The sequence below is a fragment of the Rattus norvegicus genome, chromosome 10 (genome assembly GCF_021556685.1).
Source record: "Rattus norvegicus strain SHRSP/BbbUtx chromosome 10, alternate assembly SHRSP_T2T, whole genome shotgun sequence".
NCBI classification, from domain to species: Eukaryota; Metazoa; Chordata; class Mammalia; order Rodentia; family Muridae; genus Rattus; species Rattus norvegicus.
This window is the reverse complement of record NC_141543.1, coordinates 86,093,552-86,121,404: the sequence shown is the minus strand read 5'-3', so window position 1 is coordinate 86,121,404 and position 27,853 is coordinate 86,093,552. Positions and strand designations below refer to the sequence as shown.

At 48.3% G+C, this 27,853-nt stretch overlaps 1 protein-coding gene across 19 annotated transcripts in view; it reads left to right on the top strand.

The window, feature by feature from the left end:
- Nucleotides 1–43: 43 nt before the first annotated feature.
- The window catches only part of LOC102556395 (uncharacterized), an 85,627-nt gene continuing 57,817 nt past the window's right edge, over nucleotides 44–27,853 (top strand). The window contains exons 1-6 of one of the 19 annotated variants that reach the window (XR_015631988.1): nucleotides 192–330; nucleotides 3,701–3,862; nucleotides 4,841–4,949; nucleotides 7,605–7,657; nucleotides 8,286–8,471; nucleotides 8,574–8,916. The gene's annotated coding sequence lies outside the window, so the exon portion shown is untranslated. Of the gene's footprint in view, nucleotides 346–3,700; nucleotides 4,420–4,840; nucleotides 4,965–7,604; nucleotides 7,658–8,283; nucleotides 8,472–8,573; nucleotides 8,917–27,853 lie in introns of those variants that run through there. The other 18 variants (XR_015631993.1, XR_015631984.1, XR_015631983.1 and 15 more) reach the window with 18 other exon arrangements.

The following is a 27,853-nucleotide window of genomic DNA, read 5'->3' as shown; positions in this document are numbered from 1 at the left end:
GGAGTTGGAGCTGGGAGAGGGAGGAGACTCGCCACGCCACCTCATCTTTAGGAAACTCTGAAGCCCTGGCTTCTTGTGGAATGTAGGGCTTTGTCCGGCACTTGGAGTGTAGGGGGAGCAAAAGCCAGAATCTCCACCCCCCCACCCCCAAGAATGGTAAAGTCATCAGCAGTTGGGGGAAAAAATTCCTCAAGAAGAAAAACAGAAAGAGGAAAGTGCTGAGCTCTGAGTTCTGTCTCTCTCCAAATTTCCCCAAATGTTTCCCCTCATGAGGGAGGGAGAGGACCCGTCTGGGCTCTGAAGTCTGGAACAGGAGCAGAGGCTGCCCAGGTATAAATGTACCAGGTAGGGCACATACCCGGGTCTCCTCTGCACTCCCTTCCCAGAGGTTCCAGTCCCTACTTGAGGCTCTCTTGCTTTTCTCACTCAAATCCTCCAGAAAGTTCTTCTGCCCCCAGCCTTGGCTGCAGACCAGGGATGGAGAACTGGTCTCTTGGGAGAAGGGCAGGGGAGAGAGAGAGCGAGCAGCTGTATGTGGGGGTGGGCATTTACGTCTGGAGTAAAGGGCACGGGGCATGAAGCATACCCCACCCTCCATCACAAAGCCCTACAGTCTCCAGACAGGGGTACCCAGAGCAAAATCTGTGGGTGGATCCTAGGTGTGTGGGTGGCTTTCTTCTTCCTTGTCTTCTGCACGGCTCAGTCTGGGTTCCCCCAGCTCACCTCCAGTCCTACTCCTTCCTTCTGAGCATTTTCTTCCTGTCTCCCTCTCTGCTTTCCTGGTTAGTCCAGTCAGAAGTGTGTAAGAAATCCCTGGTCGGGTAGTGGTGGTTCACGCCTTGAATCCTGAGCACCCAAGAGGCAGAGGCAGGCAGATCACTAAGTGTGAGGCTAGCCTGGTCTATAGAGTGAATTCCAGGACAGTCAGGGCTACAAAAGGAAACTCCATCTCAGGAAAAAGAAAAAGAAAAAAAGAAGAAGAAGAGAGAAAAGGAAACCCTTGAAATCCTTGGCTTCTATATTCTAGATTTTGGAGAAGAAATGATATGAGGGGACCCCAAGAACATGGAGACTGAAGTGTGTGTGTGTGTGTGTACACATGGAGTTGTCCCCAGAGAAAGCATGGGGGCGGGGGAGCTGAGGGCTAGAGTCAAGCCTTGAGCACCATCTTGATTTACTCCCTAGAGGACCCCTTCTACCCCAGCTCTATCTTTCTTCTTCCCCCTTCCCTTCCCTTTTGCATATCTTTTCCCCCTACCCTCCGCTCCTCTCCCTCAAACTCTCCTCATGCATTTTTCTCAGTGTCCTCTCTTTCCCTCTGCCCATTGTCCACACCTCTGCCCACACATTTTTTTCTCCTTGGTCTTCCCTTCTAGCAACCCCGTTTGGCGTCTCTGCTCTCAAGTCTCTAGTTCTCCAGTATCTGCATCCTTTCTCAAAAGGATTCCAGTTCAAACTACAAGGATATAAATGCAAAGAATCCAATGAGGCTTGATTTTCAAGTTTTAGAGTATGTGTATGAAGAGCTAGGTAGGGAGATAATGTTTGATAAATGTCAGGGGCTCCTATCCAGGTATTGTCCCATTCTCCACAGATGCCTTCAGTCTTACACTTATGTACCAGCTGCCAATGATCCCTCATTAGGGGTCTGGAGTTTTTCAGGTGAGGGGCCATCTTAGGGGTAAGAGAAAAACTCGGTCTACTCCCCTGTGTCAGCTCTGAGGAGAGGACCGGCTGGACAGAATCTGTCTTGCAGCAGAAAGAATCCAGTATAAAGGACGATGTCATGGTCCCATCTTCTTCCTCATAGCCTCCCCAACCCCTGCCACTTCCTCTGCTGAGGACTCAGGGTTCCCTTTCTGATGTAGTCACCCCACAGCGCTTAAACATCAAGGGTTTATCATCTTGGGAGTCAGTGAGCTGCAGAGACCCTGTGGCTGCCCCTCACGCATCTTACGTCTGGTAATGAGACAGACATAAATCTCATAACCAAAGACTTGCAACAGACCAGGTTGTGAATGAGGGTCTGCCCTAATCTTGGGACTCTGGGCAGGTACATGGCTGAATAGAGATGGGTTAGGTAAGGAACAGATGCAAGTGGGGAGTTGAGTTGGTAGATGTGGCAATATAGTCAAAGGTTCTGGTACAGGCAGGTTTCAGCTACTCAGGGAATCTCAAGAAGGCTACTGCAGTCATGTTGACTGTTTTTAATCCCAGCACTCAGGAGGCAGAGGCAGGTGGATCTGAGTTCGAGGCCAGCCTCCTTGCTCTATGGATAGCCAGGGGTATACATTGAAAGCCTATCTTGGGGGTGCAGGGGAAGCTAGGCTAGTAGGCTAGTGCTGAGCATGGTAAGCAGATCAGGCAGCCAAGTGCATTCAGTCCCCTATAGAGGCTCTGAGACTGGAGGGATCACAATTAAGCCTGTATCTGTGAAAAGTCACCACGGTCCCTGGATGGAGTGGGCTCCAAGCAGGCACCGTAGAGGAGTGGCTGAGAGGTGCCAGCGTGGCCCAAGTGAGGAGACGTGTACCAGGTTGGTGAGAGAAGGAACAAACCAGAGGAAGATGGCTAACAGACAGGCGTTAGGTTCCACCTAGAGCAGATGTGGGGTTGAGAGATGAGGGGTGGGAATGACTGGTTCCTGGGTCTGTCTGGGACACAACAGTGAGGCAAGAAGACCCTGAGTTGGGTGTCTTCTGGCAGACACTCTAGCTGATTCTATTCAACTGAACGATTCTGCAGGCCTCTGGGGATCAGCCCTGTGCTGGGAGAGTATTGGGACCAACAGCTTGTACCCTTAAGGGAAGGGAAGCAGGGAGGTCTGGGAAATGTAAACAAAAGTGCATCTGGCCAAACCCACTGGCTGTGTATTATTGACTGCTTCATGCTCTGAACTTTCTCTCCCCATTGGTAATATGGGGTAAGTGATTATGCCTCATACTCACTGGTCTTGAAAGGTAAAGATAAGCCTCCTGAGAGACCCAGGGATTAAGGACAATGCCCTGGGGGTGGAGGGTGGAGGATGGAGGGGGTAGGCTTCAGGAGGAGCAGGAGAGGCTTTAGAGCCAGCCTGGGAGTGCAGGCAATGATGCTGAATGCACCATTTGGAGAGGGAGGTACAGTCAGTTCAGAAAGGGAGGGGATGGGGTATGAATGATGACAAGCGGACAAGGGGTTGGACAAGGCTAGACGAGTCAGCTGGAGCTGATGTCTAGAGACCCGGAACTCTGGATTCTTCGTCCTAAGCGTCTCAGAGAGTTGGCGACCACTTCTGAGCAGGGCCTGGCTGTGACTTTTGACAGAGACTTGTCCAAAGCACTTTGACCTCCATGACATCAAAAAGACTCAGATATAAAGCTGGCGTCCTTGAACCCGGGAGGGGAGTTCTGAGAGTGGGAATGTGTGTTTGGGACTAACAGGAAGACCCAGCAGGAGAGTAGACAGGAGTTTGCCCCGCCCCGGCAAAATTACTGTCCAGCCTTTGCTGAGTTCCAGGGTTTTTAGGGTCTGGAGGTTGAAGTATCAAAATAAGTAAGACATGTTGCTGGGAAAAAAGTGTGTGTTCACGCCCCCACCCCCACCTCCTTAGTGGCGCGGAGGGGACCTCTGAGGTCCAGAGTAGGCAACTGACTCTCCGTGGCCACACAGCTGAGACCCAGGGCTCTCTCTGAGATCCAGTCTTTGTCATCTTTTTCAGGCCTTCCAGAGTTCACTCTGCCCATCTACAGAAGCAGCTGAGGTGGGAGAGGACGGCATGAGAGACAAGACCACCGTATCATTCCAGCCCCAATCGGAGAGTCCCAGACAACAGCTCCAGGCTCTCAGCTGGGCCCTGTGGCCCGAGGGGGAAGGGAGCATGGTGGGCAGGGAGGAACTGCCACCTGGAAGGGCTTGATGGGAACCAGCTGGCTGGGGTGGGGCCTTGGGAGTGTGGGTTGCGGGGAGGGCGGGGCCGGAGGCCACAGTGGGCGGGCAACTGACAGCTCAGGGCTGGGAGTGGCTGCTGGAGGCCCCCACCTTCCCTGAGGCTGGAGTCCAGATGCCTCCACAGCCGTCCAGGCTCTTCCAACCCGCTGACCTCATTCCCAGCTCCCTCCCGTGCAGCCCCCCTCAATTGTCTGCCACGTAGACTGGAGCCTCAGCAACAATCTCCGTAGGGGTGGCTGCGAGAGGAGCCAGGCACACTTAGCCCAGGAAACCTGCTAAGCCGGAGGGAGCTAGGGAAGGTAGCTGTGACCACTCGGTGCCTCAGTTTCCCCTCCCCAAACACGAGTCCCAGTGAATGGAGAAGAGCGAGGTGTGAAGCGGGTTACAGTTGCTAAACAAGACTCAAGGTGTTGGGGGACCCTAGAGGTCACCCCAACCATCCCTCAGTGTCTTGGGTCTGGAGTGTATTGCTCTCAAGAAGGGGCAGAGGTGCGTGCGCAGGCTGGGGGTGTGTGTGTGGGGTCCCTCCTTTGTCAAAGGAAGTTCCCAGAAAGTTTGAAATCCTTTGTGAAATCTAGCCCCCCCCCCCCCCCCCCCCCGCCACCTCAGGCTGCATTAGGCTACAATTTGCCATTTTATAGCAGAGATATAGTGAGACGAATGTAGTGTCCTCTCCCTAGGCACCTTAGGGACCTCACCGTGAGTCCCTGGACTGAGCTCTCTCTACCTCTGACCTCTGTTTCTCCCTTGCCTCCCTGTCTCAGAGTGAGTGTCCCAGTTGACCCTGACTGACCAGGAAGCCATCCCCATTCCTGCTGGCCCACAGAGTTCCAGGCTTGTGAGTCATCGGGGAATGTCTGTTCTGCCTGCAGCTCCCAAACTCTAAGCCAGGGACCCTCTTGTTTGACAGGAGTCCTGGAAGCAGAGAGGAAGTCTTGCTTAAAGGAAATCCACAAGTGAGCCAGAGGGCTTGGCCTCTCCCAGAGACGGTCCCTGCCTAATGGCCGGCTTCATCCAAGGTGGGGGAGCGGCAGGTATAGAGGGGCTTAGGACACTTTAGTGTCTGACCTGGCTGGGGGGGGGGGAAGCCATGAGCCTGGACCCTTCTAAAAGAATCCCTGAGCCCTGTGAGGTCACCTCCCAGCCCTCCTGCCCCTCTCCACAGCAGTGAGTCCTGTCTTCTTCAGGCAGACTGGAAGACATCTGGTTGGTGCAGTTCAGCGGCAAAGGGGGTTGGCTTTAGGGGAGTTCCCGATCCCAGGGCCTTCAAGGGACTCAGGAGCTTCACCCCTTACTCCCCTCTCCTTCCCAACCACGGCCAGGATGAGTTGGCTCTCTAGCTGTCAGCCTAGTGCTAGACTGACCTGGTAACTCTAGAGGGATTCATTTCTCTGCGCCTCCGTTTCCTTATCTGAAAAATATGAATACTGAACAGAAAAGTTCCTCCCCTCAAGTTGGACTGTTACTTGAGGAGCAGACAACAGACAGGCATAGTGGCCCATGCCTTTAGTCCCAGCACTTGAGAAGTAGAGGCAGATGGATCTCTGTGAGTTTGAGGCCAGCCTGGTCTACATAGTGAGTTCCAAGCCAGCCAGCTTCATGATGAGGCCCCATTTCAAACAAACAAAATAAGCAAACAGAAAAACAAAAGAGAACCAGACATACACTGGCTCTCTCTTCCTTCCTCCACTCTGCCCTTCTCCCCCCCATCCACAGTCCTCATCAGTAAGGACGTACAATCTCTGTTTCTACCTCTGACAGTGCTCCTTATCTTCTTATCCAATCACCTTCTCTCCCTTTATCACCCACCTCCTCCGGGGGTTACTGACAGATCATTGACAAGGGCAAGGAAAGGGGAGGGGGTGAGGAGAGGTGTGTAGGGGGTGGGAGGTGGGGGGAGGCTCAAGTTTGAACTCCAGTGTCAGCTCTGGTCAGGACCACTCCCCAACTTCAAGAGCCTTCAGGCTCCTCTGAGGTTTGTGAGGACAACACAGAGAGATGGGGTGCTTTTCCCTACGTACTGGGGGCATCAAAGCATCAGCCCTTACTTTTTCTTCCCTGCAAACCATTAGTGAAAAAACCTGTCCCCTTTGCCTCCCGGGGCTTAAGCATGACCATTGGAGCAGCTTGCCTTGGCTACTGCCTGAAGCTGCTCCCTTCTAGGAACTTCTGCCTCAGGGAGCCCATCCCGTCAGCTCTGAGAAGGGGTGTTCCAGAGGATGAGCTATCTGCTGGCTCCGAAAGGCGTGGGAATTGGGCGGCCAGCACAGCTAAAACCAAACATCTGTACCAGGCTGTGCTACAAGCACTTCACACGTTTATATTCCCGTTTGTACTCACACAAAGTCCCCGGGGAGGGTGTGCTTACTGTCTGCAATGTCAGAGAAAAGAAAGGCCCAGAGAGGCTAAGCCAGCTGTCCCAAGTCACAAAGCCAAGAGTCAAAATTCAAACTCTGACGGCCCGGCTCCAGAACCCTCCCACTTAACTGCTACTCTTGGTAGGGTCCCACAGACCCAGGATAGACAGTGAAGGGCACCATTGCACCTACTTGGAAGAGGCTGCTATGTCGGCAGACAGGCTCTCCTGTGCACACTCACCCAGGGAGATTGCAACTTAGAACCGTTAGAAATGGACAGACATTTCCTAGCTGCAGCGGCTAGAAGAGTCTGCCTCTCTCTCATCATGGAGGATGGCTGTAAAAAAAAAATGACACATTGGGCTGGAGGTATGGCTCAGTGGTTAAGAACACTGACTGCTCTTCCAGAGGGTCTGAATTCAATTCCCAGCAACCATATGGTGACTCACAACCATCCTTAATGGGGTCCGATGCCCTTTTCTTGTGTGTCTGACGAAGAAAGCAACAGTGTGCTCACATAAAATAAATAATACAAAAAACAAATCAAACAACAACAAAAAAAAAAAATCCCAGGACACATCCCGAAGCATCTCCGTGAATCCTCACAGCCCTGACATACCTTAATGTAGCCTTAATAGCTCTGTGGCATACAGAGACTAAGGGAGGCCTAGCGGGACTTAGGCAAACCCATGACAGCCCAGGGCTGTCTGAGGCAGGACATAGTCACGACCATTTGGGCCATGGTCTCCTGTGTTCCTTGCTTGCACATCTATCTACACAATTCCTGCTGCGGAATGTGTCTATGTGAGGAGACTGACAGCTTGCAGCTGGGGTGCAAGCAACCTTTTCTTCCTTCTCACTGAAGACTCCCCAGGAAAGTCATAGGCTTGCCTTATACATGCCAGGAAGCCCCCTGCTGGGGTCAACCCAGACGGGTAGTGATAGATGTTCTTCCCCTTTTGCCATCAGCCTAGCTACTCTGGCCGCCTACCGCACATGGGCACCTCAGTTAAGGGTTCTTGAGTGTTTTCTGGTGCCAGGCACCATTGGTAGGTCAGTGAAAGTCACAGCAATCCTGTGGTGTGGGTTTTATTTGCATTTTTATAGAAGAGTCAGTCTCAGAGGAATGAAGTGCTTCAGGTCACACAGCTAGGGAGCTGCACAGCTGAGACCAGAGCATAATACTATTATGTAATAGTTATTATAATATAATATATAAATATATTATAATTAAATCATAGAAACATAATACATAACATATAATAGTGTGCTAGTATAATCTCATTCTCTGATGCTGATGGGGTGTTTATGTTGCAGAGCCCACAACTGCTGACTGTTTTTTTTCTGTGTCCTTCGTTAGGCACACACAGGTGAGGGCCTCTCTTTCTCTGTCTTCTCCTGACTAGCAGGCTTCACGGTGGATGGGCTGGGCTTGCTCTTACCCTCCTCAGTAGCAAGTCTCCCTCGTAAGAGCCTAGGACCTATGAGTCTCTGGTTCCCAAACATTTGACACCTAGTGAGGGAAAACTTTGAGTGGTGCCTGAGCGGGAAGCTGGAGACCAGGAAATGTAACGGGGTGAGTTTCTAGAGACGAGGGCTGGGATCAGGGAGCCGGGACACATCTCTCAGCTTCTGGCTCCATTATGAACTTATGCTATCGTCTGGTCTGTATCCTCCTGAGACAATGTCTGTGGAAGCCAAAAGAGAGTATCTGATTTTCTGGAGCCCGGAAGTGCAGGCGGTTGTGAGTTGCCTGATGTGGGGGTCTGGAAACCAAGCTCATGTCTTCTGCAAGAGCAGCAACTCCTTTTAACTGCTGCCGAGCCCGTCTCTCCAGCTTCTGTGCAGTTCGTTTTGGTTGTCCATTTGATGGACCTGGAGATTCCCCAGCGGTTAGTAGTATAGCTTATTTCTGGGCATGTCTGTGAGGGTATTTCCAGAGAGAATTATCCGGAAGTTGGGAGACTTCTCCTGAAAGTAGACAACACCATCCCATAGGCTGGGAGCGTGGATGAAAGAAAAAGGAAGCCCAATGTGGCAGGCATTCCCTCTCTGCTGCCTGGCTGCTCTGTCCCCTCACATCCACCTCCTGCCCTGTCACCCCAGACCTGCAGCGATGGGACAGTTGATCGTGGAAGGAATCGGTGAGCCCAAGCAGATCTTCCCTCCTTCAAACCTTTTCAGGTATTTGCAGTATGGCGGACACATGTCCTCCATAGACCGTCTCTTCAAATTTGTTGTTCTGTTGATGCCCGCCATCTGTCTTGACTCCCTCTTGTCTTCCAGGGTACCCTCATCACTTACCAGTTTCTCTGTGCCCTGTGGGAACAGGAGAAGTTGGAAGTGCAGCCACCTATAATCAGAATGGACATCTATGCCTGAGTGGGGCCCATTCCTTGTGGGGCGGGTCAGAGGGTCTAGGTCAGCCCCAGGAAAGATCAGGGCCCCTGCGTGCTCACGTGTGCGCAATGTACTGTAGTATATATACAAGTATACACGTGTATAGGCGAGTGGGGGTGTCACCTGCCCATATATGTGTATGTGAAGGCCAGGGGTCAATGTTGGTTGTCTTTCTCACTTGCTTGTCACTGGGGAGATTGGCTGTCTAATAAAAAGCACCCAGAATCTTCTTGTGTCTGTCTCCCAGCACCGAGATGTAGCCACAGTGCCCTGCTTTTTCCATGGATGCTGGGGAATTTAAGCTCGGTTCTTTGTGCTTCATGCTACCCTCTGAGCTACCCCACCCCCACCCCCCAGTCATCCACTCTTAGCTTTTTTTGAGGTAGCTTCTCTCTATGTATTCTTTGCTGGACTACATATTCCACGATGTAGACCAGGCTGGGGTCAAATATGGGAATGCTCCTGCCTCTGCCTTGGGTATACCTACCACCATCCTTGGATCAATCTGTATGTCAGTTGGTGCTAGAGCGAGAGGCGCCAGGAGCCCTGACATGTGCAGTCTGGAAGGTATGGGGAAAACACTACAACTGTTTAAAAGCTCATAAAGTTTGTGAAATCTTTGGTAGTCTGGGGCATTTCCGGACATTCCCCTTAAAAGAAAGAAGAAATGATTTCATCGTGCTTTCCTCCACAAACCAGAAAGTGCATCTGACTAGTCTTCTCTAGCTCTGGGGCAAGGGTGGTCTACACTGGAAAATAGATTTACAGGGACACAAGTGTGCCACCACCTACCTGAGTGGTAGCCAGAGCAGGAAGGCACTCTGCCAGACTTTCAGGCAAGGTGGGATGGCTCTGCCACTTGGGCTGTATACTGCAGACCCTGCTGGGACATTTGTTTCGTCAAAATAAATAAATAAACAAATATTTAAAAAAGCATTTGAAGCCCACATGGTTAAATATACCTGTAGTCTCGAGACTCAAAAGATAGATGCAGGAGGATGGTGAATTCACGGTCACATACATCGTGAGGAAAAAATAAATACAGCAATGGGAGAGTTTCAGTGTAGTCCCCAAGTGCCAGTCAGTCAATACACGCGTCTAGCTGTATGTGGCCAGAAATCAGGGTAAGAGGAAAACTCTTCTCCATTGATGACCTCACTTCACGATGTAATCAGCAGTACATATAGATTTTTTTTCTAATATGGAGACTACACACCATGGTGTGCTCGGGGGGCATGTGTTCTCAAAATCTACAAACGGCCCACAGGTATTGGATATCTCCAAAGAAGAAATGAGTAACATAACCATGCATAAACCTGAAAGGCAATATGGATGACAATTTTAGAGTAGTCCCATTATGTTTTAAATAACTGCAATATCCTTTGACAGTACGCAGGCATTTATATGGATTCAATTGCTCTATCTTGCCAGTTTGTCTCAGGCAATCTATTTTCACGTAACTTATGAGGTTTTAGTGATTGGTGCCTTTTGTGCGGCAGAATATCCTCTGTCTAGTGAGCCAGTGACTCAGAAGTGCTTCATGAAGGCTTGGCACAGGGGACAATTCAAGATCTGGGACTGAAAGAAAGTACTAGTAAACTCTGATCAAGAATCCAGTTTCCAGGCAGGAGATGGTGGCACACACCTTTGAGCCTAGCACTCAGGAAGCAGAGGCAGGAGTTATCTCTGTGAGTTCCAGGACAGTCAGGCTACACAGAAAAACTCTGTCTCAAAAAACAAACAATCAAAAACAAAGCAAAAAAAAAAAAAAATCCAGTTCCTCACAAAGCCAATTGCTAAGAACTGGGACACCTTGGTTGGTTTCACACAGGCAGTAGTGGCAGAGAAAGGGTGATGGGGATGCTAAACAGCCAAGAGCAAGGCTCTCTGGAAGGGTGAGCCATGCCATCTGAGTCCCCAGGGTGCTGTGTGTTATGAAACTTTGTCAAGTAGCGGCAGAGAGCCCCTGAGTTTCTCAGATTCTCACATGGTTTTCAAACACAGCATAATGATCTTGCTGGTGAGTCACGGGAGTGCTTCCCCCCACCCCCAGAACAAAAGCAAAATAAACTTTCCAGGACAAAAATTAATGGATTTTTTTCTTCACCACTCCCGCCCCCAGAGGCTGGAAGAAAAACAAATCCCGGAGACTGGACTGAAAATCCACATCCTTTCAGTTGAACGGATACTAAGTAACTCGCTCCACAAAACTTGAGAGCGTCTGTGTTCGTTATCACACACATGAGAGAGCCGGAAGCCAGTTTTTGTTAATCCTTTATCAGGTGGCAGCATCGGATGTAAAGGGAATGAGTTAATTAGAATAACTCTCGCTATTGTTTATTTTATCTTTTGTCTGAGACAGGGTTTCTGTGTAGCCCTGGCTGACCAGGAACTTGCTGTGCAGACCAGGCTTGCCTTTAGATCTCAGAGATCTGCCTGCCTCTGCCTCCTAGTTGGTTGATAGTGTGTTCTTCCTATGGGGTTGCAAACCCCTTCAGCTACCTCAGTCCTTTCTCTAACTCCTCCATTGGGGACCCTGTTCTCAGTTCAATGTTTGGCTGCGAGCATCCGCCTCTGTATTTGTCAGGCTCTGGTAGAGAAATACTCCTGTCAGCAAGTATTTCTCGGCATCTGCAATATTGTCTGGGTTTGGTGGCTGTATGTGGGATGCATCCCCAGTTGGAGAAATCTCTGGATGGCCTTTCCTTCAGTCTCTGCTCCACACTTTGTTTCCGTATTTCCTCCTATGAGTATTTTTGTTCCCCCGTCTAAGAAGTTCTGAAGTATCCGCACTTTGGTTATTCTTCTTCTTGAGCTTCATGTGGTCTGTGAATTGGGTATTCCGAGCTTTTGGGCTAATATCTGCTTATCAGTGAGTGCATACTATGTGTGTTGCTATTTCAGGTCTTAAAGCTGGTCTCTAGCAACCTACTCAGGACTTGAAGCTTTTGTTGTTGCTGGGGTGGAGTTTCTTACCATGGGTGGTGGGAATGACTTTCTTTGGGGGAAGAGGTTTGAGACAGCACTTCTCTGTGTAGCCCTGGCTGTCCTGGAACTCACTATGTAGACCAGGCTGGCCTGCAACTCACAGAGATCCTCCTGTCTCTGCCTCTAGAATGCTGGTATTAAATGCCTCAATGCTTGGTCCAAGGTGGCAATGCCTTTAAACTTGTAAGAAATATCAAATATGAATCTTGTTTTAAATCAAATACTATCAAACTTGTGTTTAGGAAAAATTTTTTTTTCTTTTTTTGGAGCTGGGGACCGAACCCAGGGCCTTGTGCTTGCTAGGCAAGCGCTCTACCACTGAGCTAAATCCCCAACCCAGTGTTTAAGAAAATTTTATCTCCACAACTTTGTAGGACATTTATGCAAATGTTTTAATTTTCCCTAGTAAAACCTTTGTTTGCATGAAGGCTCACTGCTCTAATCCAGGAATGTGAGGGCCTGGAGCAGTGACCTGCACTTCAGTTCTTTTCAGGATAACCAACTGAATAAGACTGAGATTGGATCCAGAATGGGGAAAAGATATGGCCACCACCTGAGTTAGCATAAAAATCAAATGCACTTTCTATTCCTAGCATCCCTCTTGATGGCAAGTCAAGTGTGCCTCATCCAGACACTTCATTTGGAATGGCGGGCTCTTTCTCTGTGACCATGAACTTATTTCTTTTTCTTTTTTCTTTTTTTTTTTTTTTTGGTTCTTTTTTTCGGAGCTGGGGACCGAACCCAGGGCCTTGCGCTTCCTAGGTAAGCGCTCTACCACTGAGCTAAATCCCCAGGCCCGAACTTATTTATAACATAGCACTTGAGAGGCAGAGGTCAGGGGTTGGGGATTTAGCTCAGTGGTAGAGCGCTTGCCTAGCAAGCGCAAGACCCTGGGTTCAGTCCCCAGCTCCAGAAAAAAAAGAGAGAGAGAGAGGGGGGGGGTGGTGGGGCAGAGGTCTAGCCTGGTCTACATAGTGAGTTCCCAGCCATCCAGGGCTATGGAAAAAGACCCTGTCTCAAATAAAAACCAACCAAACTACCAACCAACCAATCAAACAACCAAACAAACCAAAACACTGCTCCCCCTAACCACCCCCCAAGACAGATCTCATTATGTAGCCCAGGTTGGCTTGTCACTCAAAATCCTGCCTTTGCCTACATGCTGTGATGACAGGCATGTGTCATGATGCCAGAAGGATCAAATAGCTGCATATCATCTTTCTTTCAACCATCTCCCGTGGGACCAGGCTTAAAGTTGGTTAGAGATCAGTGGTGGGCAGAGTCCAGACACACTTGGCGTATGTGTAGTTCAAAAGAGAAGACAGCATTTCAAAATGTTCAGTTCATCACCATGCTTTAGGAACAAAAGGACTGTTTGTTTGGTGATCGTTTTTGAATCATGATATGAGTTGATAAGCTGCTTTGGATGTCACAGCCTAGGGAGGACCAGTGACATTGGCCATCAGGCCGCTTCTCCAGGAAAGAAAGAGACCGCATGTAAAGCCAGTGAGTGTCTGTTTCCAGATTGCTCTTCAGGGTCTGGTAGTGTAAGCTGATGGCTAGGGTCTCCCAAGGTCCCCTGTCCCCTTCACTTCTTCTCTTCACAAAATTAGTGTCTCGATTTTAGCAGGACAGGTGACAATCTAGAATTCTAAGAACTACATTTCCCTTCCTCATTTTCAGCTGGATGTGGTCGCTATGACGAGGTGGCTGGTGGGATGTCATCTATAAAGTGTGGCTTTCAGGGTCTTATAGGAAGGGGGCCTGGCATTCCTCTCCAGCTCCCTCCCACTATTGCTTAGCACCATTTAGTGGTCAGCCATCGTGGAGCCTGCAGATGAAAACAGAACCTGCGGGTAGCCAAAACACAAGATGAAAGGAGTCCGGGTCTCTGAGGAAGTCAGTCAAGGAAAAAGAGTATCTTCCCAGTCTTGGGCTACTGTCTTCCAGATTATCAGATAAGAGAGAAACTGCTTGTCCTTTTTGTTATCTTTTTATTGCTTATTGAAATGTAGATTTGAAATGTAGCTCAGGCTGCCTTGAAACTCACTGAGTAGCCCAGGCTAGCCTGGAATCTGTGATCCTCCTGCTTTAGCCTTCAAAGTGCTAGGCTTGCACACATGTGCCACCATACCCAACCTTTACTGTGGCTGTTTTTACTTTTTTTCTTTAAAAAGATTTTTTTTACATTTATTTTGTGTGTGTGTGTGTGTGTGTGTGTGTGTGTGTGTGTGTGTGTATGTTTGTCTATCCATGCTGGGGCATGAGTGTGGAGGTCAGATGATAACCCCGTGGGTTCCCGTTAGTGAACTTGGGTGATCTGGGTTGGCAGCATGTACCTGAGCCATCCTGATGGCCTGACACTATTATGTTTTGACCTCAGTAAAGAAAGGTGCAGTCTAAATCCTCCCCAATAGGAGTTAAAGGGAATAGCAGAAATGGTAACTATGAGCCAGTCCTGTCCCTGGAAAAGAGTGAAGAAATAAACCTATGACTTCATGTTTTCAGAAGGTTACTCAAGATCACCACGTCCACAGTCTTGAGTGGCCCAAGCAGATAGCAGCAACACAGTCACCGGCTGAACCGCCCAGACATCACCAATCTACTACAGATTTACTGTTGAGTTTATGGTAGCAGACCGGTTTTCTTTATGGTTTGCATGGGGGTTGAACCCAGGGCCTCACGCATGCTCTGCTAAGCATAGCTGTAATTGAGCTACAACCCTAAGCACAGCAGAATGTCCTAAACCCAAAGTATTCCATTATGGGGGCACAGATCTCCCTCACCATTTGCAGAGTTCTGTTTCGGACCAGGGGACTGGAATCAATGACCTATTATTAAGACTATTTAAAAACCACATCCAAACATTACATCAGAACTTAAAGAATTCTTTCCACAGTCAAATTCAAGCAGAGAGCAGATTGCCGCACTGCACGGGGCTCCCTCTAAGCTACAGGAGACAGCTTAGGCCTTGGGTCTTTAGAAAACCTGGCATCTGCTGACCTCGGGTGCATAAGAGGGGAAGGTGGATGGTTCTCAGAGATGGATGCGGTCCAAATCCAAAACCACCTGACAGAGCCGCTAATATTTGCTGCCATGTTTAATGACCTGTAATTGTGGTTTGGGGTTTTCTAATTCAGTACAAATAGGAGAAAGAAAAGAAAGCAACAGACAGGATTTGAAAACCCTTCTTCTGCCTGCTTGTAATTGCTGTGTCCTCTCGTTACTTGGGGGTAATTATCCTTCATACTGCTTTTACAACGTTGCGTTTCGTTATTATTTTGGAAATAAATGCATCTAAAGTTGTCTAAGACTTGGTGGTTGCTGTGTAAGTTTAATGCTGACTGACCGATGTGAAAACCAGGCCTGAGTGGTAGCCCACCCCCTTTAAACCGAAGCACCCAGAAGGCAGAGACAGGCGGCTCTCTTTTGAGTTTCAGGCCATCTGGGTCTTCATAGAGAGTTCCAGGTCAGTCAGGAGCTGAAGATGAGAATGGAGGATGGGGTGGGGGTGGGGAGGAAGGAAGAAGAGAAGGAAAGCCTGAAATGCAAGTTGGATGTGTCAGTGCACACTTGTAATTCTAGCGCTTGGGAAGGGGAAGGTGGAAGTCTCAGGAGATCAAGGCCAGCCTCGGACACCTCAGGAGTTCACGGCTGTCCCAGCTACAAGAAAGCTCGCCTAAAAGAAGGTATTAGAAAAAGTTTCCCAGCTCACTTCCTGGGCTGCATTCCACAGTGATAAGGAAATCCCGAAATCCTAGTGGCCTTTAAGCTCCCTCAGCCTGCCCCGGCTCACTGTATACAGCCACACTGTGGCGGCTGGGCCCACACTCATCTGGACTTCTGCTAGTCTCTGGCAGCTAGTGGGAGGGGCTTACTCAGGATGCGGAGTCGGTTTGACTCGAGGACCCCAGTCCAGTGTTTCGCCCTAAAGCCGGCCACCTCATGTCTAAGGTGTTTCGTGGCTCCCTCCTCCAGGATCTGTCCTTCACATAACACACACAAGTTAACAATTGCTCGGTGGAAGCATTCTCGTGGTCTTCACAGCCAAACCCTTCTGGCTACCGGGGTCCTTAGCTGCATTCTAAAGGGGAGGACACTGAGGTCCAGAGAGATTAAGCAACCTGCCCTTTGCCTAGCTGCTGTTAAGGGGTAACACAGGCTCCACCCTGACGGCTTTGACTCCCACCACAGCTGGTCATGAAAGGGGCTTTCTAGTTCTACAATCACGCTCGTCCAAGCTATGGCTTCTTTATTCTGCTCCTCAGGCTCTGCGAAGACGTTATCATCTCCCTCTCCTCTCCCCTCCCAGCATCCCTCGTCCCTGGCCCACCTCCCACCCGGCGCTCTCCCACTCCGCAGCAGCCTGGTGGTCTTCCTGAGGTGCCTGATCTCTACTGTTTGAGCTTTTGGCCCCGTGCATAGTGGTCCCGTCCCCAAAGGGACTCAACTCCCAGCTGTCCCTCCCTCAGGTCCTGTTGCTGGAGTCAGCGCGGGTGCCACGTCCTGCAAAGTACTGGTGGCCTGCCAAGGCAGCTGGCCCTCCCTCCTCCCTGTGGTGGCGCAAGGCCTGGGTGTGTCCTGCCCAGCGCAGACCCTGCTTCAGAGCAGCATTGCACAGACAGTCCCTTCCCCTGTCTCCCCCTGCAGCTTCCAATGCCACACCAATGCTCCTCCTTCCCCAACTCTCAGGAAGTTTCAGAGACTCTTCTGAGACCCCACTTCTGCCCACTTCGCATCAGGTTCTCTCACAAGCGGGTCTCAATTGCACTGCTGGCTGCCGGACTATGGAGAACAAACAGGGCAGGGAGGAGGGCACGGGGGTTTTTAGTAGGAGTAAAAGAGGAGGGGGAAATGATGCAAATACATTTTGATTAAATATATAATTAAATGTCAAAAATAAAATTTAAAATTCAAATATTAAATTTAAATTAAAAATACACACTAGTAAGTATATAATAAATGGAAAATAATAACCACGGGGGTGGGGGCAGGGCAGATGATGCTGGGAGCCCTGGAAAGACTCCTGCATCCTGTTTCTGTCTCTTAGCATCTTGCCTAGTGGGTTTTGAATGCTCGGAGAATACTGGAGAGCTACTTCGACTCTGGCCTCAGATTTCCATTTCAAATCCCAGCCTCCCCTTTTCTCTGCCATGTGATCTTGCGCAAGTCTCTTTCCTTCTCTGTACCACCCTCATTTGCTCTGTCTCTAAATGGAGTGAATGATCCTTTTGTTTTATGGAAATGTAGGGGCCTCCATATCCAATCCAGTCAGTGCCAGGTGTACAGCTTCCCGTGTCCTCCTCTGGGAATGGACCCTCGTCCCCTGCCTGTCCCCAGTCAGCATCCCATCCCAAATCACACTCTCATCCCCTTCCCCTCTCCCAGAGACTCAAGTGTCCCTCTGCTACTGATTCAGGCCAAGGAGCTCTCACATCTAAGGAGAGACGTGGGCGGTAGAGGCAGGGGGATCGGGAGTTTAAAGTCATCTTTGACTGTATGGTTAGTTGACGGCTGGGCTGGGTCTCATGAGACTTTATCTCAAAAAGACAAAAACAGCAACAGCAAAACCAACCAACCCCAAACAAACAAACAAAAACAAACAAACAAACAAACAAACAAACAAACAAGAAGATGGCTGTTGCCTTTTCCATGAATGTAAAGGCCTTGGTCAGAGAAGAGAGCAGAAAAGAGCAGAATGCCCAAAGTGGCTGGCCAACCAGTGAGACACAGTTTCAGCAAGAGATTCATTTTCATCTCAAGAAAAAAAGATAGAGAGTAAGAAAAAAATACCCAATGTAACTTCTGTGCACACTTAAGTGAGTGCACACACACACACACACACACACACACACACACACACACGCACGCGCGCGCGCGCGCCCCTGCTCTTACATGTACACACGCACCTGTGCTCACATTCAGACACACACACAAAGTAAAACCCACAGTCGGAGGGGAGGAGTCTGTCTTTCGCTACATCTCCCACACTAACCAAGAGGCACTCCCTACAATCCATCTCAGAAATACGTCAGTCAAAAAGCCCTATAATGAGTTCTGGACTTGCATGGAGGTACCTTGTTCTCTAGTCACCTGGCAGTGTCACCAAATAGCCTTGAGACCACAGACCTCCCTGAGCCTTACTTTCCACTTCTGTATAATGGGTATGATCCCATCTAGCCCCCCTCTGGGGTCGTCCTTCAGTTCAGCCGCACAGACTGGTGGCCCTGTGCTTTGTAATTGTAGGCCAGGTGGAGAAATGGGAGGCCTGGTCATTACGGGGCTGGGAGGGAAGAGTGGACCAGGCCTAGGTATCTCTGCTCAGGCTGTGCCAGGGCGTGGTTACTGAGCTGAGAACTGGCCAAGGAGCTAGCTGTTCCAAGGTAGAATTGACTAGGTATAATCTTGCAACTAAACTTTGAGCAGGCACTCTGCTTGCTGTGACCTGCCACCTGCTCTCTCCCTGTCTCCCACGGCACCTTCAAAAACCTACCCTCGGAGAGGGAGGAGCAGGAACCCACATTGGCTCCTGATGCCCAGGGGCCCTGCCAAGTCTGGCTGTGGCTATAACTCCCCTCCCTCTCATCCTCTGAACTCCAGCCCTGTGGAATTAGGCATTTCCTAATATTAGTCATGATTCCTTCAGCCACAAGTGCCAACAGCCTAGCTCAAAGTGGCTTAAGCAGAAAATTAAAGATATTTGGCTTATTTTGCCAGAAAGGCCGGTGTGCCAGGCTCTGAGGGCTGGGAGGTTATCGTGAAGTGGTTCCTCCCTCTGTTGGATTTGCTTTTCTCCACAGCAATGGCTTTTGTCTGCCCAGTTTGGCTTCAGGAGGGAGGTCCACAGGCAGCCTCCTTAGCCTATTTTCTAAGAGCTTAACAATCCCAGGAGAAAAACAAAACCTCTTTCGCAATCGTTTCAAAAAAGGGGGAAAAATCCCAAAGATTGACCCACATTGAGCTGACCTAAGTCATATGTCCCTCTTGACCAGTGATCACAGCCAAGCAGATGAAGAACACTGACTGACTTGGGCAGACGCCCACACTAGCAGCATGTGGACAGAGAGTGGGGGAGGGCTGGTTCCCCCAAATAAAACTTGGATAGCTTTCTTGGAGTCAAAAAGAACGGATGCTAAAGTGTCTAAAAACACCACACCGCTTGGTGCCAGAATAGGTACACAGACTTTCCCATACACATCATTGTACAGCTCTCTTGCTATCATCTTACCTTTCTTTCTATTTTTGAAATACTTTGGTATTCAAAGTGCGGTGCCTCAGTACCCTCCCATACCTTAATGTGCGGTTTAGAGGCCATTCTCCCAAGTTGCCACAAAGCAAGTGGGGAAATCTAGCCACAGTGTTACAATTTATGTACATTTTGCCATTTGTTGTAATAACGTCCTTTGTAGCAAAAAGACCCAGTTGGCATCTTCGCTCTTGTCCTCAGCACATGTGAACGAATGTTCGCATTAAGGTTGTATTTCTGTGATAAACATTGGGATCAAAACGACTTTGGCAGGAAAGGGTTTATTTCATCCTGTGCTTCCGGGGAACAGCCTGTGGTTGAGAGGTGTCAAGGCAGGAGGAGCTCAAGCAGGAGCAAAGTCAGGATGAAGGAAAGCTGCTCCCAGGCTTGCCTGCCCACCTGTCTAGGAATGGTGCCACCCACTGTGCTCTGGCCGCTCCCACGTCAACCAGTAATCAGACTCCCACAGACAGGCTCAGAGGCCAGTGTGATGGAGTCGATTCCTTCTTCCCAGGTGTGTAAGCTTGTAAGATGTCAGACCATGATTCTGCAGTGTCTTTTAATGTGTTTGTCTAACATGTCCCATGAATAGTCTCCAGTTACGGATGTGGGGCAGGACCCTCACGGAGGAGACATTATGTTCTTCTCACTGACTTCTGACCTGTTACAGTCTCTGTTGACTGAGTTTGACTGAGGGAGTGTGTCAGATCTTTCCTTTCCCCATTGTAATTAGATGCATTTTGTGGGAAAGGGCTTTGAGTCATGTCGTCTCATTCTTTATCTACCCATTAGCTTAGCATGTGTTGACTCCGTTGTCTGTCGTGTTCTTTATCAGGAGGATTGGGCTGCCTTAACAATTCACTGTAAAGTCTGGTGGTGGTGGCGGTGGCATATGCCAATCCCAGCAGATCTCTGTGACTTTGATTGAGGCCAGCCTGGGGTCTTCAGAGTGAGTTCCAGGATAGCCAAGGCTACATAGAGAAACCGTGTCTCAAAAAACCAAGCAAACAAAATCAATGCATTAAAGACTGGAGAAGGGCTTGTCGGCAACAGAAGTTTCCTTCTCACAGATATGGAGACTAAAAATCCAACATTACGGTATCAGTAAGGCCTGGCTCAGGCTCAGGCTCAGGCACCGGAAAGCCTTCTTTTGGTGTCCAGCTCCAGCTTCTCATTGTGTCCTCTGCAGGAGAGAGCTACAGGGAAGGATCTGACAGAAGGGTGTGGTAATGCTGCTTGTTTCGTGGAGGCCAGGAAGCAGTTGGTGAAGTGGGAGAAGGCCACGGATGGAGTCTTCCCTGCGGAGATGCAACAGAGCTCAGTGGTTGGGAGCACTCGCTGATCTTATAGTTCCACATGTGTGTGTGTGTGTGTGAATGCCTGAGTGTGAGCCCGTGCATCACATGCACTGCCTATTGCCTGCAGAGGCTAGAAGAGGATGTTGGGCTCCCTGGAAAGGGAGATACAGGCAGTGGTGAGCCATGTGGATTCTGGGAATTGAACCCAGGTCTTCTCCAAGAGCAGCGAGTGCTTTTAACCATGGTGCCTTCCCTGCAGCAGCCCCACCAAGTCCATTATTTATCCAGAGGCCCAAGAGATCCAGATGCTGTTGCCGAGAACCTTTTCAAGTTGGCTTCTGTGTCATGTTAATGTGTTTCTCCCAACTGAAATAGACACGTTATAGTCCCAACTGTATTCAATAAACTATTCTTCAATAAACACAAGACGGGTCACCTTAGTGTTTTATTGCTGTGAAGAGCTCTTATAAAGGGAAACATTCAATTGGGGCTGGGCTTCCAGTTTCAAGACATTCAGTCCATCATCATCATGGTAGGAAGCCTGGTAGCTTCTAGGTAGACATAGTCCTGGAAGAGCTGAGAGTTCTGCCTCTTGATCCCAAGGCTGCCAGGAGGAGACCCTTTCCTCATTGGGTGGAGCTTGAGCATAGAACCTTAAAGCCATCTTCCATAGTGATGGCTTGCCCCAACAAAGGCCACACCCACTCCAACAAGGCCACGCCCACCCCAACAAGGCCACACCTTTTAATAGTGCCACTTCACATGGGCACTATTCAAACCACCACAGAGGTTATGGTTAAATGAAGCCATAAGGGTGGAGCCCTAATCCAATAAGACTGATGACTTTATAAGAGACATCATAGGGCCCACTCAGAGGATGGGTAATGGGCAGACATAGGAGAAGACATGGGGGAGAGGGTGCAGAGAGATTAGCTTGGTTAGCACCTTGACACTTCTGGCCTCTGGAACAGCATTGGGGAAATGTCTGCCGTTTCAGCTGCCCAGACTGTGATGCTTCATTACAGGAGCCGAGGCTGACTGAGGTGGACCAATTATTCTTCGAGGAGTTCCCTACTCTGGAACAAAATGTCACTAGTTTATTAGGCACATCATTTGCCCCCTGCCCCAAAGCCTGTCAGTTGCCCAGAGTTCCGCTTCTTTCTTGTTGGAAAATGATACCTGGAAGCTAAGACATGAGAGTAAGGTCTTGTGGCTATTGGAGCACCCATGTTGGGCTGGGTATCTCAGAGGTGGAGTGCTTGCCTAGAATGTACCAGATCCTGGGTTCTATCTCAGGCTCTACTCTCAGGATAAAACAAAACTAAACTAAAACGTTTTGGTACTTAACACTCTTGGTGGGCAGGAGTAGGCCGTGTCCACACTGCTACAGTGCTAGTCAGCACTGTATGCTTTTCTTTGTCTGCATGCACTGAGAGCTGTGGCTTCACATAGGCCCTACCAGTTCCAATGCCAGTTCATTCTGAATTTCTCTGGTTTCCAACAGGGAGAGACCTTAATGTATCTGCTTATACGGTCACCTCCTCACTTGTGACTTCACCTCTGCTGCCATCACCTCCCCTACAGATATCTACTTTTCTCTTCCAGGGCTCTCACATCCTACACCCTGCCACACTGACGAATAAAATCCCTCTTTTTTAAAAAAATTTTTTTTAATATAAAATCCCCCTTAAGCTCACTTCTGGATGTGCCCTTCCATGATACGCCAACTCTGCAGGACACCCTTTCCCATGTCACTGATAAACTGCCTAGGTCATTGCTGTACACAACACCGGCTCTCCCAGCGGCTGACCCTTACCCCACGACAGGTGCCTTGAGCTACTCTACAGTGCTTTTGACATCTCGTTCTGGTTACTGTGCCTCACCATCGGCACAACCACAGTGCCTACCCTGCTCTTACCATAACGCTGAACGGCCCAGTTATGAAGACAGGTAGGAGAAAGAAAAAAATAAATTAAATAAAGAGAGAAGAAGAAAAGAGAAGACGAGGGCTCTTACTTTAGTTTTTAATTTTTATTTCCTGGCGACAGCATGGTTAGTGCATGCCACAGCACACATGTGGAGGTCAGATGACGACTTGTCTGAGTTGGTTTTTTCTTCTACCTTCTGGATACTAGATAAGGAATTCAAGTTGTCAGGGTTGACAACGTGTGCTTTTGCCCTATAGTATCTTGCTGGATTTCCCATCCACCCCTCATTCTTTCCCGCCATGAACTTGCTAAGGAGAACAGGCTGGCCTGGAACTCAAAAAGATCCTCCTGCCTCTGCCTCCCAAGAAGTGGAGTGAAAGGTGTACACAACCATGTTGGAGGCCATATCTTTGCTTTCATTCCCAGGATTAATCATAGCAACAGAAAAGCACACTAGGACCTGAAATAGGACTTCAAAACTTCTGAAGAATGGCAGAATGAAAGGAATACCACCATGCGCAGCACCCTTCAGAAGTGAATGAAGGCAACTCAGGGAGGAAAGGGCTTATTTCAGTTTACAACTCTCAGGTCATCATCCAGCACTGAGTGATATCAGTGCAGGAGCTCATGTCAGGAACCTGGAGGCAGGAACTGAAGCAGAGACCAGAGGGCAATGCTTTTACTGGCTGCTCCCCATGGTTTGCTCAGCTAGCTAGCTTTTTCCTCCTCCTCTTCTTCCTCCTCCTCTTCTTCCTCCTCCTCTTCTTTTTCCTCCTCTTCTTCCTCCTTCTCTTCTTCCTCTTTCTTTTCTTCTTCCTCCTCCTCTTCCTCTTCTTCCTTCTTTTCTTCCTTCCCTTCCTTTTTCTCTTCCTTTACTTCCTCCTCCTCCTCTTTCTTCTTTTCCTCCTCCTCCTCTTCTTCCCTCTCTTTCCCTTCTTCCCTCTCTTCCTCTTCCTCTTCTTCCTCTTTTTCTTCCTTCTCTTCCTCATTCTACTCTTCCTCTCCTTCCTTTTCCTCTTCCTTTTCTTCATCCTCTTGTTCCTCCTCCTGTTCCTTCTCCTCCTCTTCATTTCCTTCCTCCTCCTCCATCACTTCCTCCTCCTCCTTCTCTCTCTTTTTTTTTCGGAGCTGGGGACCGAACCCAGGGCCTTGTGCTTGCTAGGTAAGCGCTCTACCACTGAGCTAAATCCCCAACCCCCTCCTTCTCTTCCTCTTCCTCTTCCCCTTCTTCCTTCCTCCCTCTTCCCCGTCTTCCCTCTCTTCCTCTTATTCCTCCTCTTCCTCTTCCCCTTCTTCCTCCTCTTCCTCATTTTACTCTTTCTCTTCTTCCTCCTTCTTTTCCTCTTCCTTTTCTTCCTCATTCTACTCTTCCTCCTCTTCCCTTTCCTCTTCCTTTTCCTCTTCTTCCTCTTCTTCCTCCTCCATCGCTTCCTCCCCTTCCTCCTTCTCTTCCTCCTTGTCTTCCCAGTTGTTTTAGTTTTTTTTGAGATATGGTTTCTCTGTGTAGCCCTGGCTGTCCTGGAACTCACTCTGTAGACCAAGCTGGCCTCAAACTCACAGAAGTCCACCTGCCTCTGCCTCTGAAGTGCTGGGATTAAAGGCATGTGCCACCACCATCTTAGCTAGCTTTCTTTTACAACCCAGAACCACTTCCCCACCTAGATCATCCATGGGATGGTGGTCCTGGGTTGTAGAAGACTTCTAGCTAAGTAAGCCACCTGAGTGTGGTGGCACAAGCCTTTAAGCCCAGCACTCGGGAGGCAGAGGTAGGTGGATCTCGGGCCAGTTGAGGTTACATAGTGAGATCCTATCTAAGAATAAAACAAACCAAAGCCTTTCTTTGCAGTGCCGGGGAACCACACTCAGGTTGCTGGGCACACTGGGCAAAAGTTCAGCTGCTGACTTACACCCCAGCCCTGTTTCTGTTTCTTTTTATTTATTTATTTTTTGTTTTGTTTTTTTCTGGAGCTGGGGACCGAACCCAGGGCCTTGCGCTTGCTAGCCAAGTGCTCTACCGCTGAGCTAAATCCCCAACCCCTCTGTTTCTTTTTAAAGACAGGTCTCACCATATAGCTCAGGCGGTCTTAGAACTTGGAAACTTCCTTTGGCCTCCTGAGTGCTGGGGCTGCAAGTGCATGCCCACACCTAGCCAGCCTTTTACATTTCTTTGGAAATTTTATTATCAGTTTGTCAGTTCCCACCAAAAGAAAAAAAATCATCTTGGAGGTTTGCTTGTGTTTTTAAAAGATTATTGAATTCACCCACTTTAATAAGTGTGTAATTCAATGGGGTTTGTTACATTCACAGAGCTGAGCAACCATCACCACAGTAGATTTAAATCATTTAACACGATCCAGAGAAAACCCCAGGCCCATTAGCCATCCGAGCCCTTTCTTCCCCATTCTACCTAAAACCCGAGGCAGCCACTAATTCTATTTAACCTTCACAGATAAGCTTATTTTGAACATTTCATTTAAATGGGATTGTCAGTCAGCTAGATGGCTCAGCAGGTCAAATTACTGTGCTTGATTGACATCTGAGTTCAAACCCAGGACCTACTTGGTTGACAGTTGCAGGAGAAACAACTTCAAGTTGTCTTCTGACCTCCACAGAGGCACACACACAATGCTCCCCCGTAGGTAAGAAATCGTAACTTTCTTACTTATTTACTTTCTTTCTTACTTATTTATAGACAGGGTCTCTCTGTGTGGCCCTGGCTGTCCTGGAACTTGCTCTGTAGACCAGGCTTGCCTCCAACTCAGAGATCTCCTCTTCTGTCTCCTGAGTGCTGGATTAAAGGTGTGCACTACCTGGCCTAGTACTGATGGCTTATTTAGAGCTATCCTTGACTACATGTACTCACCGCTTTCAGATTGGACGTAACATTGTAGCATGTTGTGGATTTCTTTTCTTTTCTTTTTTTTTTATTAACTTGAGTATTTCTTATATACATTTCGAGTGTTATTCCCTTTCCCGGTTTCCGGGCAAACATCCCCCTCCCCCCTCCCCTTCCTTATGGGTGTTCCCCTCCCAAACCTCCCCCCATTGCCGCCCTCCCCCCCCCCACAGTCTAGTTCACGGGGTTCAGTCTTAGCGGGACCCAGGGCCTCCCCTTCCACTGGTGCTCTTACTAGGATATTCATTGCTACCTATGAGGTCAGAGTCCAGGGTCAGTCCATGTATAGTCTTTAGGTAGTGGCTTAGTCCCTGGAAGCTCTGGTTGCTTGACATTGTTGTACATATGGGGTCTCGAGCCCCTTCAAGCTCTTCCAGTTCTTTCTCTGATTCCTTCAACGGGGGTCCTATTCTCAGTTCAGTGGTTTGCTGCTGGCATTCGCCTCTGTATTTGCTGTATTCTGGCTGTGTCTCTCAGGAGCGATCTACATCCGGCTCCTGTCGGTCTGCACTTCTTTGCTTCATCCATCTTGTCTAATTGGGTGGCTGTATATGTATGGGCCACATGTGGGGCAGGCTCTGAATGGGTGTTCCTTCAGTCTCTGTTTTAATCTTTGCCTCTCCCTTCCCTGCCAAGGGTATTCTTTTTCCTCATTTAAAGAAGGAGTGAAGCATTCACATTTTGATCATCTGTCTTGAGTTTCGTTTGTTCTAGGGATCTAGAGTAATTCAAGCATTTGGGCTAATAGCCACTTATCAATGAGTGCATACCATGTATGTCTTTCTGTGATTGGGTTACCTCACTCAGGATGATATTTTCCAGTTCCAACCATTTGCCTACGAATTTCATAAACTCGTTGTTTTTGATAGCTGAGTAATATTCCATTGTGTAGATGTACCACATTTTCTGTATCCATTCCTCTGTTGAAGGGCATCTGGGTTCTTTCCAGTTTCTGGCTATTATAAATAAGGCTGCGATGAACATGGTGGAGCACGTGTCTCTTTTATATGTTGAGGCATCTTTTGGGTATATGCCCAAGAGAGGTATAGCTGGATCCTCAGGTAGTTCAATGTCCAATTTTCTGAGGAACCTCCAGACTGATTTCCAGAATGGTTGTACCAGTCTGCAATCCCACCAACAATGGAGGAGTGTTCCTCTTTCTCCGCATCCTCACCAGCATCTGCTGTCACCTGAGTTTTTGATCTTAGCCATTCTCACTGGTGTGAGGTGAAATCTCAGGGTTGTTTTGATTTGCATTTCCCTTATGACTAAAGATGTTGAACATTTCTTTAGGTGTTTCTCAGCCATTCGGCATTCCTCAGCTGTGAATTCTTTGTTTAGCTCTGAACCCCATTTTTTAATAGGGTTATTTGTTTCCCTGCGGTCTAACTTCTTGAGTTCTTTGTATATTTTGGATATAAGGCCTCTATCTGTTGTAGGATTGGTAAAGATCTTTTCCCAATCTGTTGGTTGCCGTTTTGTCCTAACCACAGTGTCCTTTGCCTTACAGAAGCTTTGCAGTTTTATGAGATCCCATTTGTCGATTCTTGATCTTAGAGTGTAAACCATTGGTGTTTTGTTCAGGAAATTTTTTCCAGTGCCCATGTGTTCCAGATGCTTCCCTAGTTTTTCTTCTATTAGTTTGAGTGTGTCTGGTTTGATGTGGAGGTCCTTGATCCACTTGGACTTAAGCTTTGTACAGGGTGATAAGCATGGATCGATCTGCATTCTTCTACATGTTGCCCTCCAGTTGAACCAGCACCATTTGCTGAAAATGCTATCTTTTTTCCATTGGATGGTTTTGGCTCCTTTGTCAAAAATCAAGTGACCATAGGTGTGTGGGTTCATTTCTGGGTCTTCAATTCTATTCCATTGGTCTATCTGTCTGTCTCTGTACCAATACCATGCAGTTTTTATCACTATTGCTCTGTAATACTGCTTGAGTTCAGGGATAGTGATTCCCCCTGAAGTCCTTTTATTGTTGAGGATAGCTTTAGCTCGTCCTGGCTTTTTTGGTATTCCAGATGAATTTGCAAATTGTTCTGTCTAACTCTTTGAAGAATTGGATTGGTATTTTGATGGGGATTGCATTGAATCTGTAGATTGCTTTTGGTAAAATGGCCGTTTTTACTATATTAATCCTGCCAATCCATGAGCATGGGAGATCTTTCCATCTTCTGAGGTCTTCTTCAATTTCTTTCCTCAGTATCTTGAAGTTCTTATTGTACAGATCTTTTACTTGCTTGGTTAAAGTCACACCGAGGTACTTTATATTATTTGGGTCTATTATGAAGGGTGTCGTTTCCCTAATTTCTTTCTCGGCTTGTTTCTCTTTTGTATAGAGGAAGGCAACTGATTTATTTGAGTTAATTTTATACCCAGCCACTTTGCTGAAGTTGTTTATCAGCTTTAGTAGTTCTCTGGTGGAACTTTTGGGATCACTTAAATATACTATCATATCATCTGCAAATAGTGATATTTTGACCTCTTCTTTTCCGATCTGTATCCCCTTGATCTCCTTTTGTTGTCTGATTGCTCTGGCTAGAACTTCAAGAACTATATTGAATAAGTAGGGAGCGAGTGGGCAGCCTTGTCTAGTCCCTGATTTTAGTGGGATTGCTTCAAGTTTCTCTCCATTTAGTTTAATGTTAGCAACTGGTTTGCTGTATATGGCTTTTACTATGTTTAGGTATGGGCCTTGAATTCCTATTCTTTCCAGGACTTTTATCATGAAGGGGTGTTGAATTTTGTCAAATGCTTTCTCAGCATCTAATGAAATGATCATGTGGTTCTGTTCTTTCAGTTTGTTT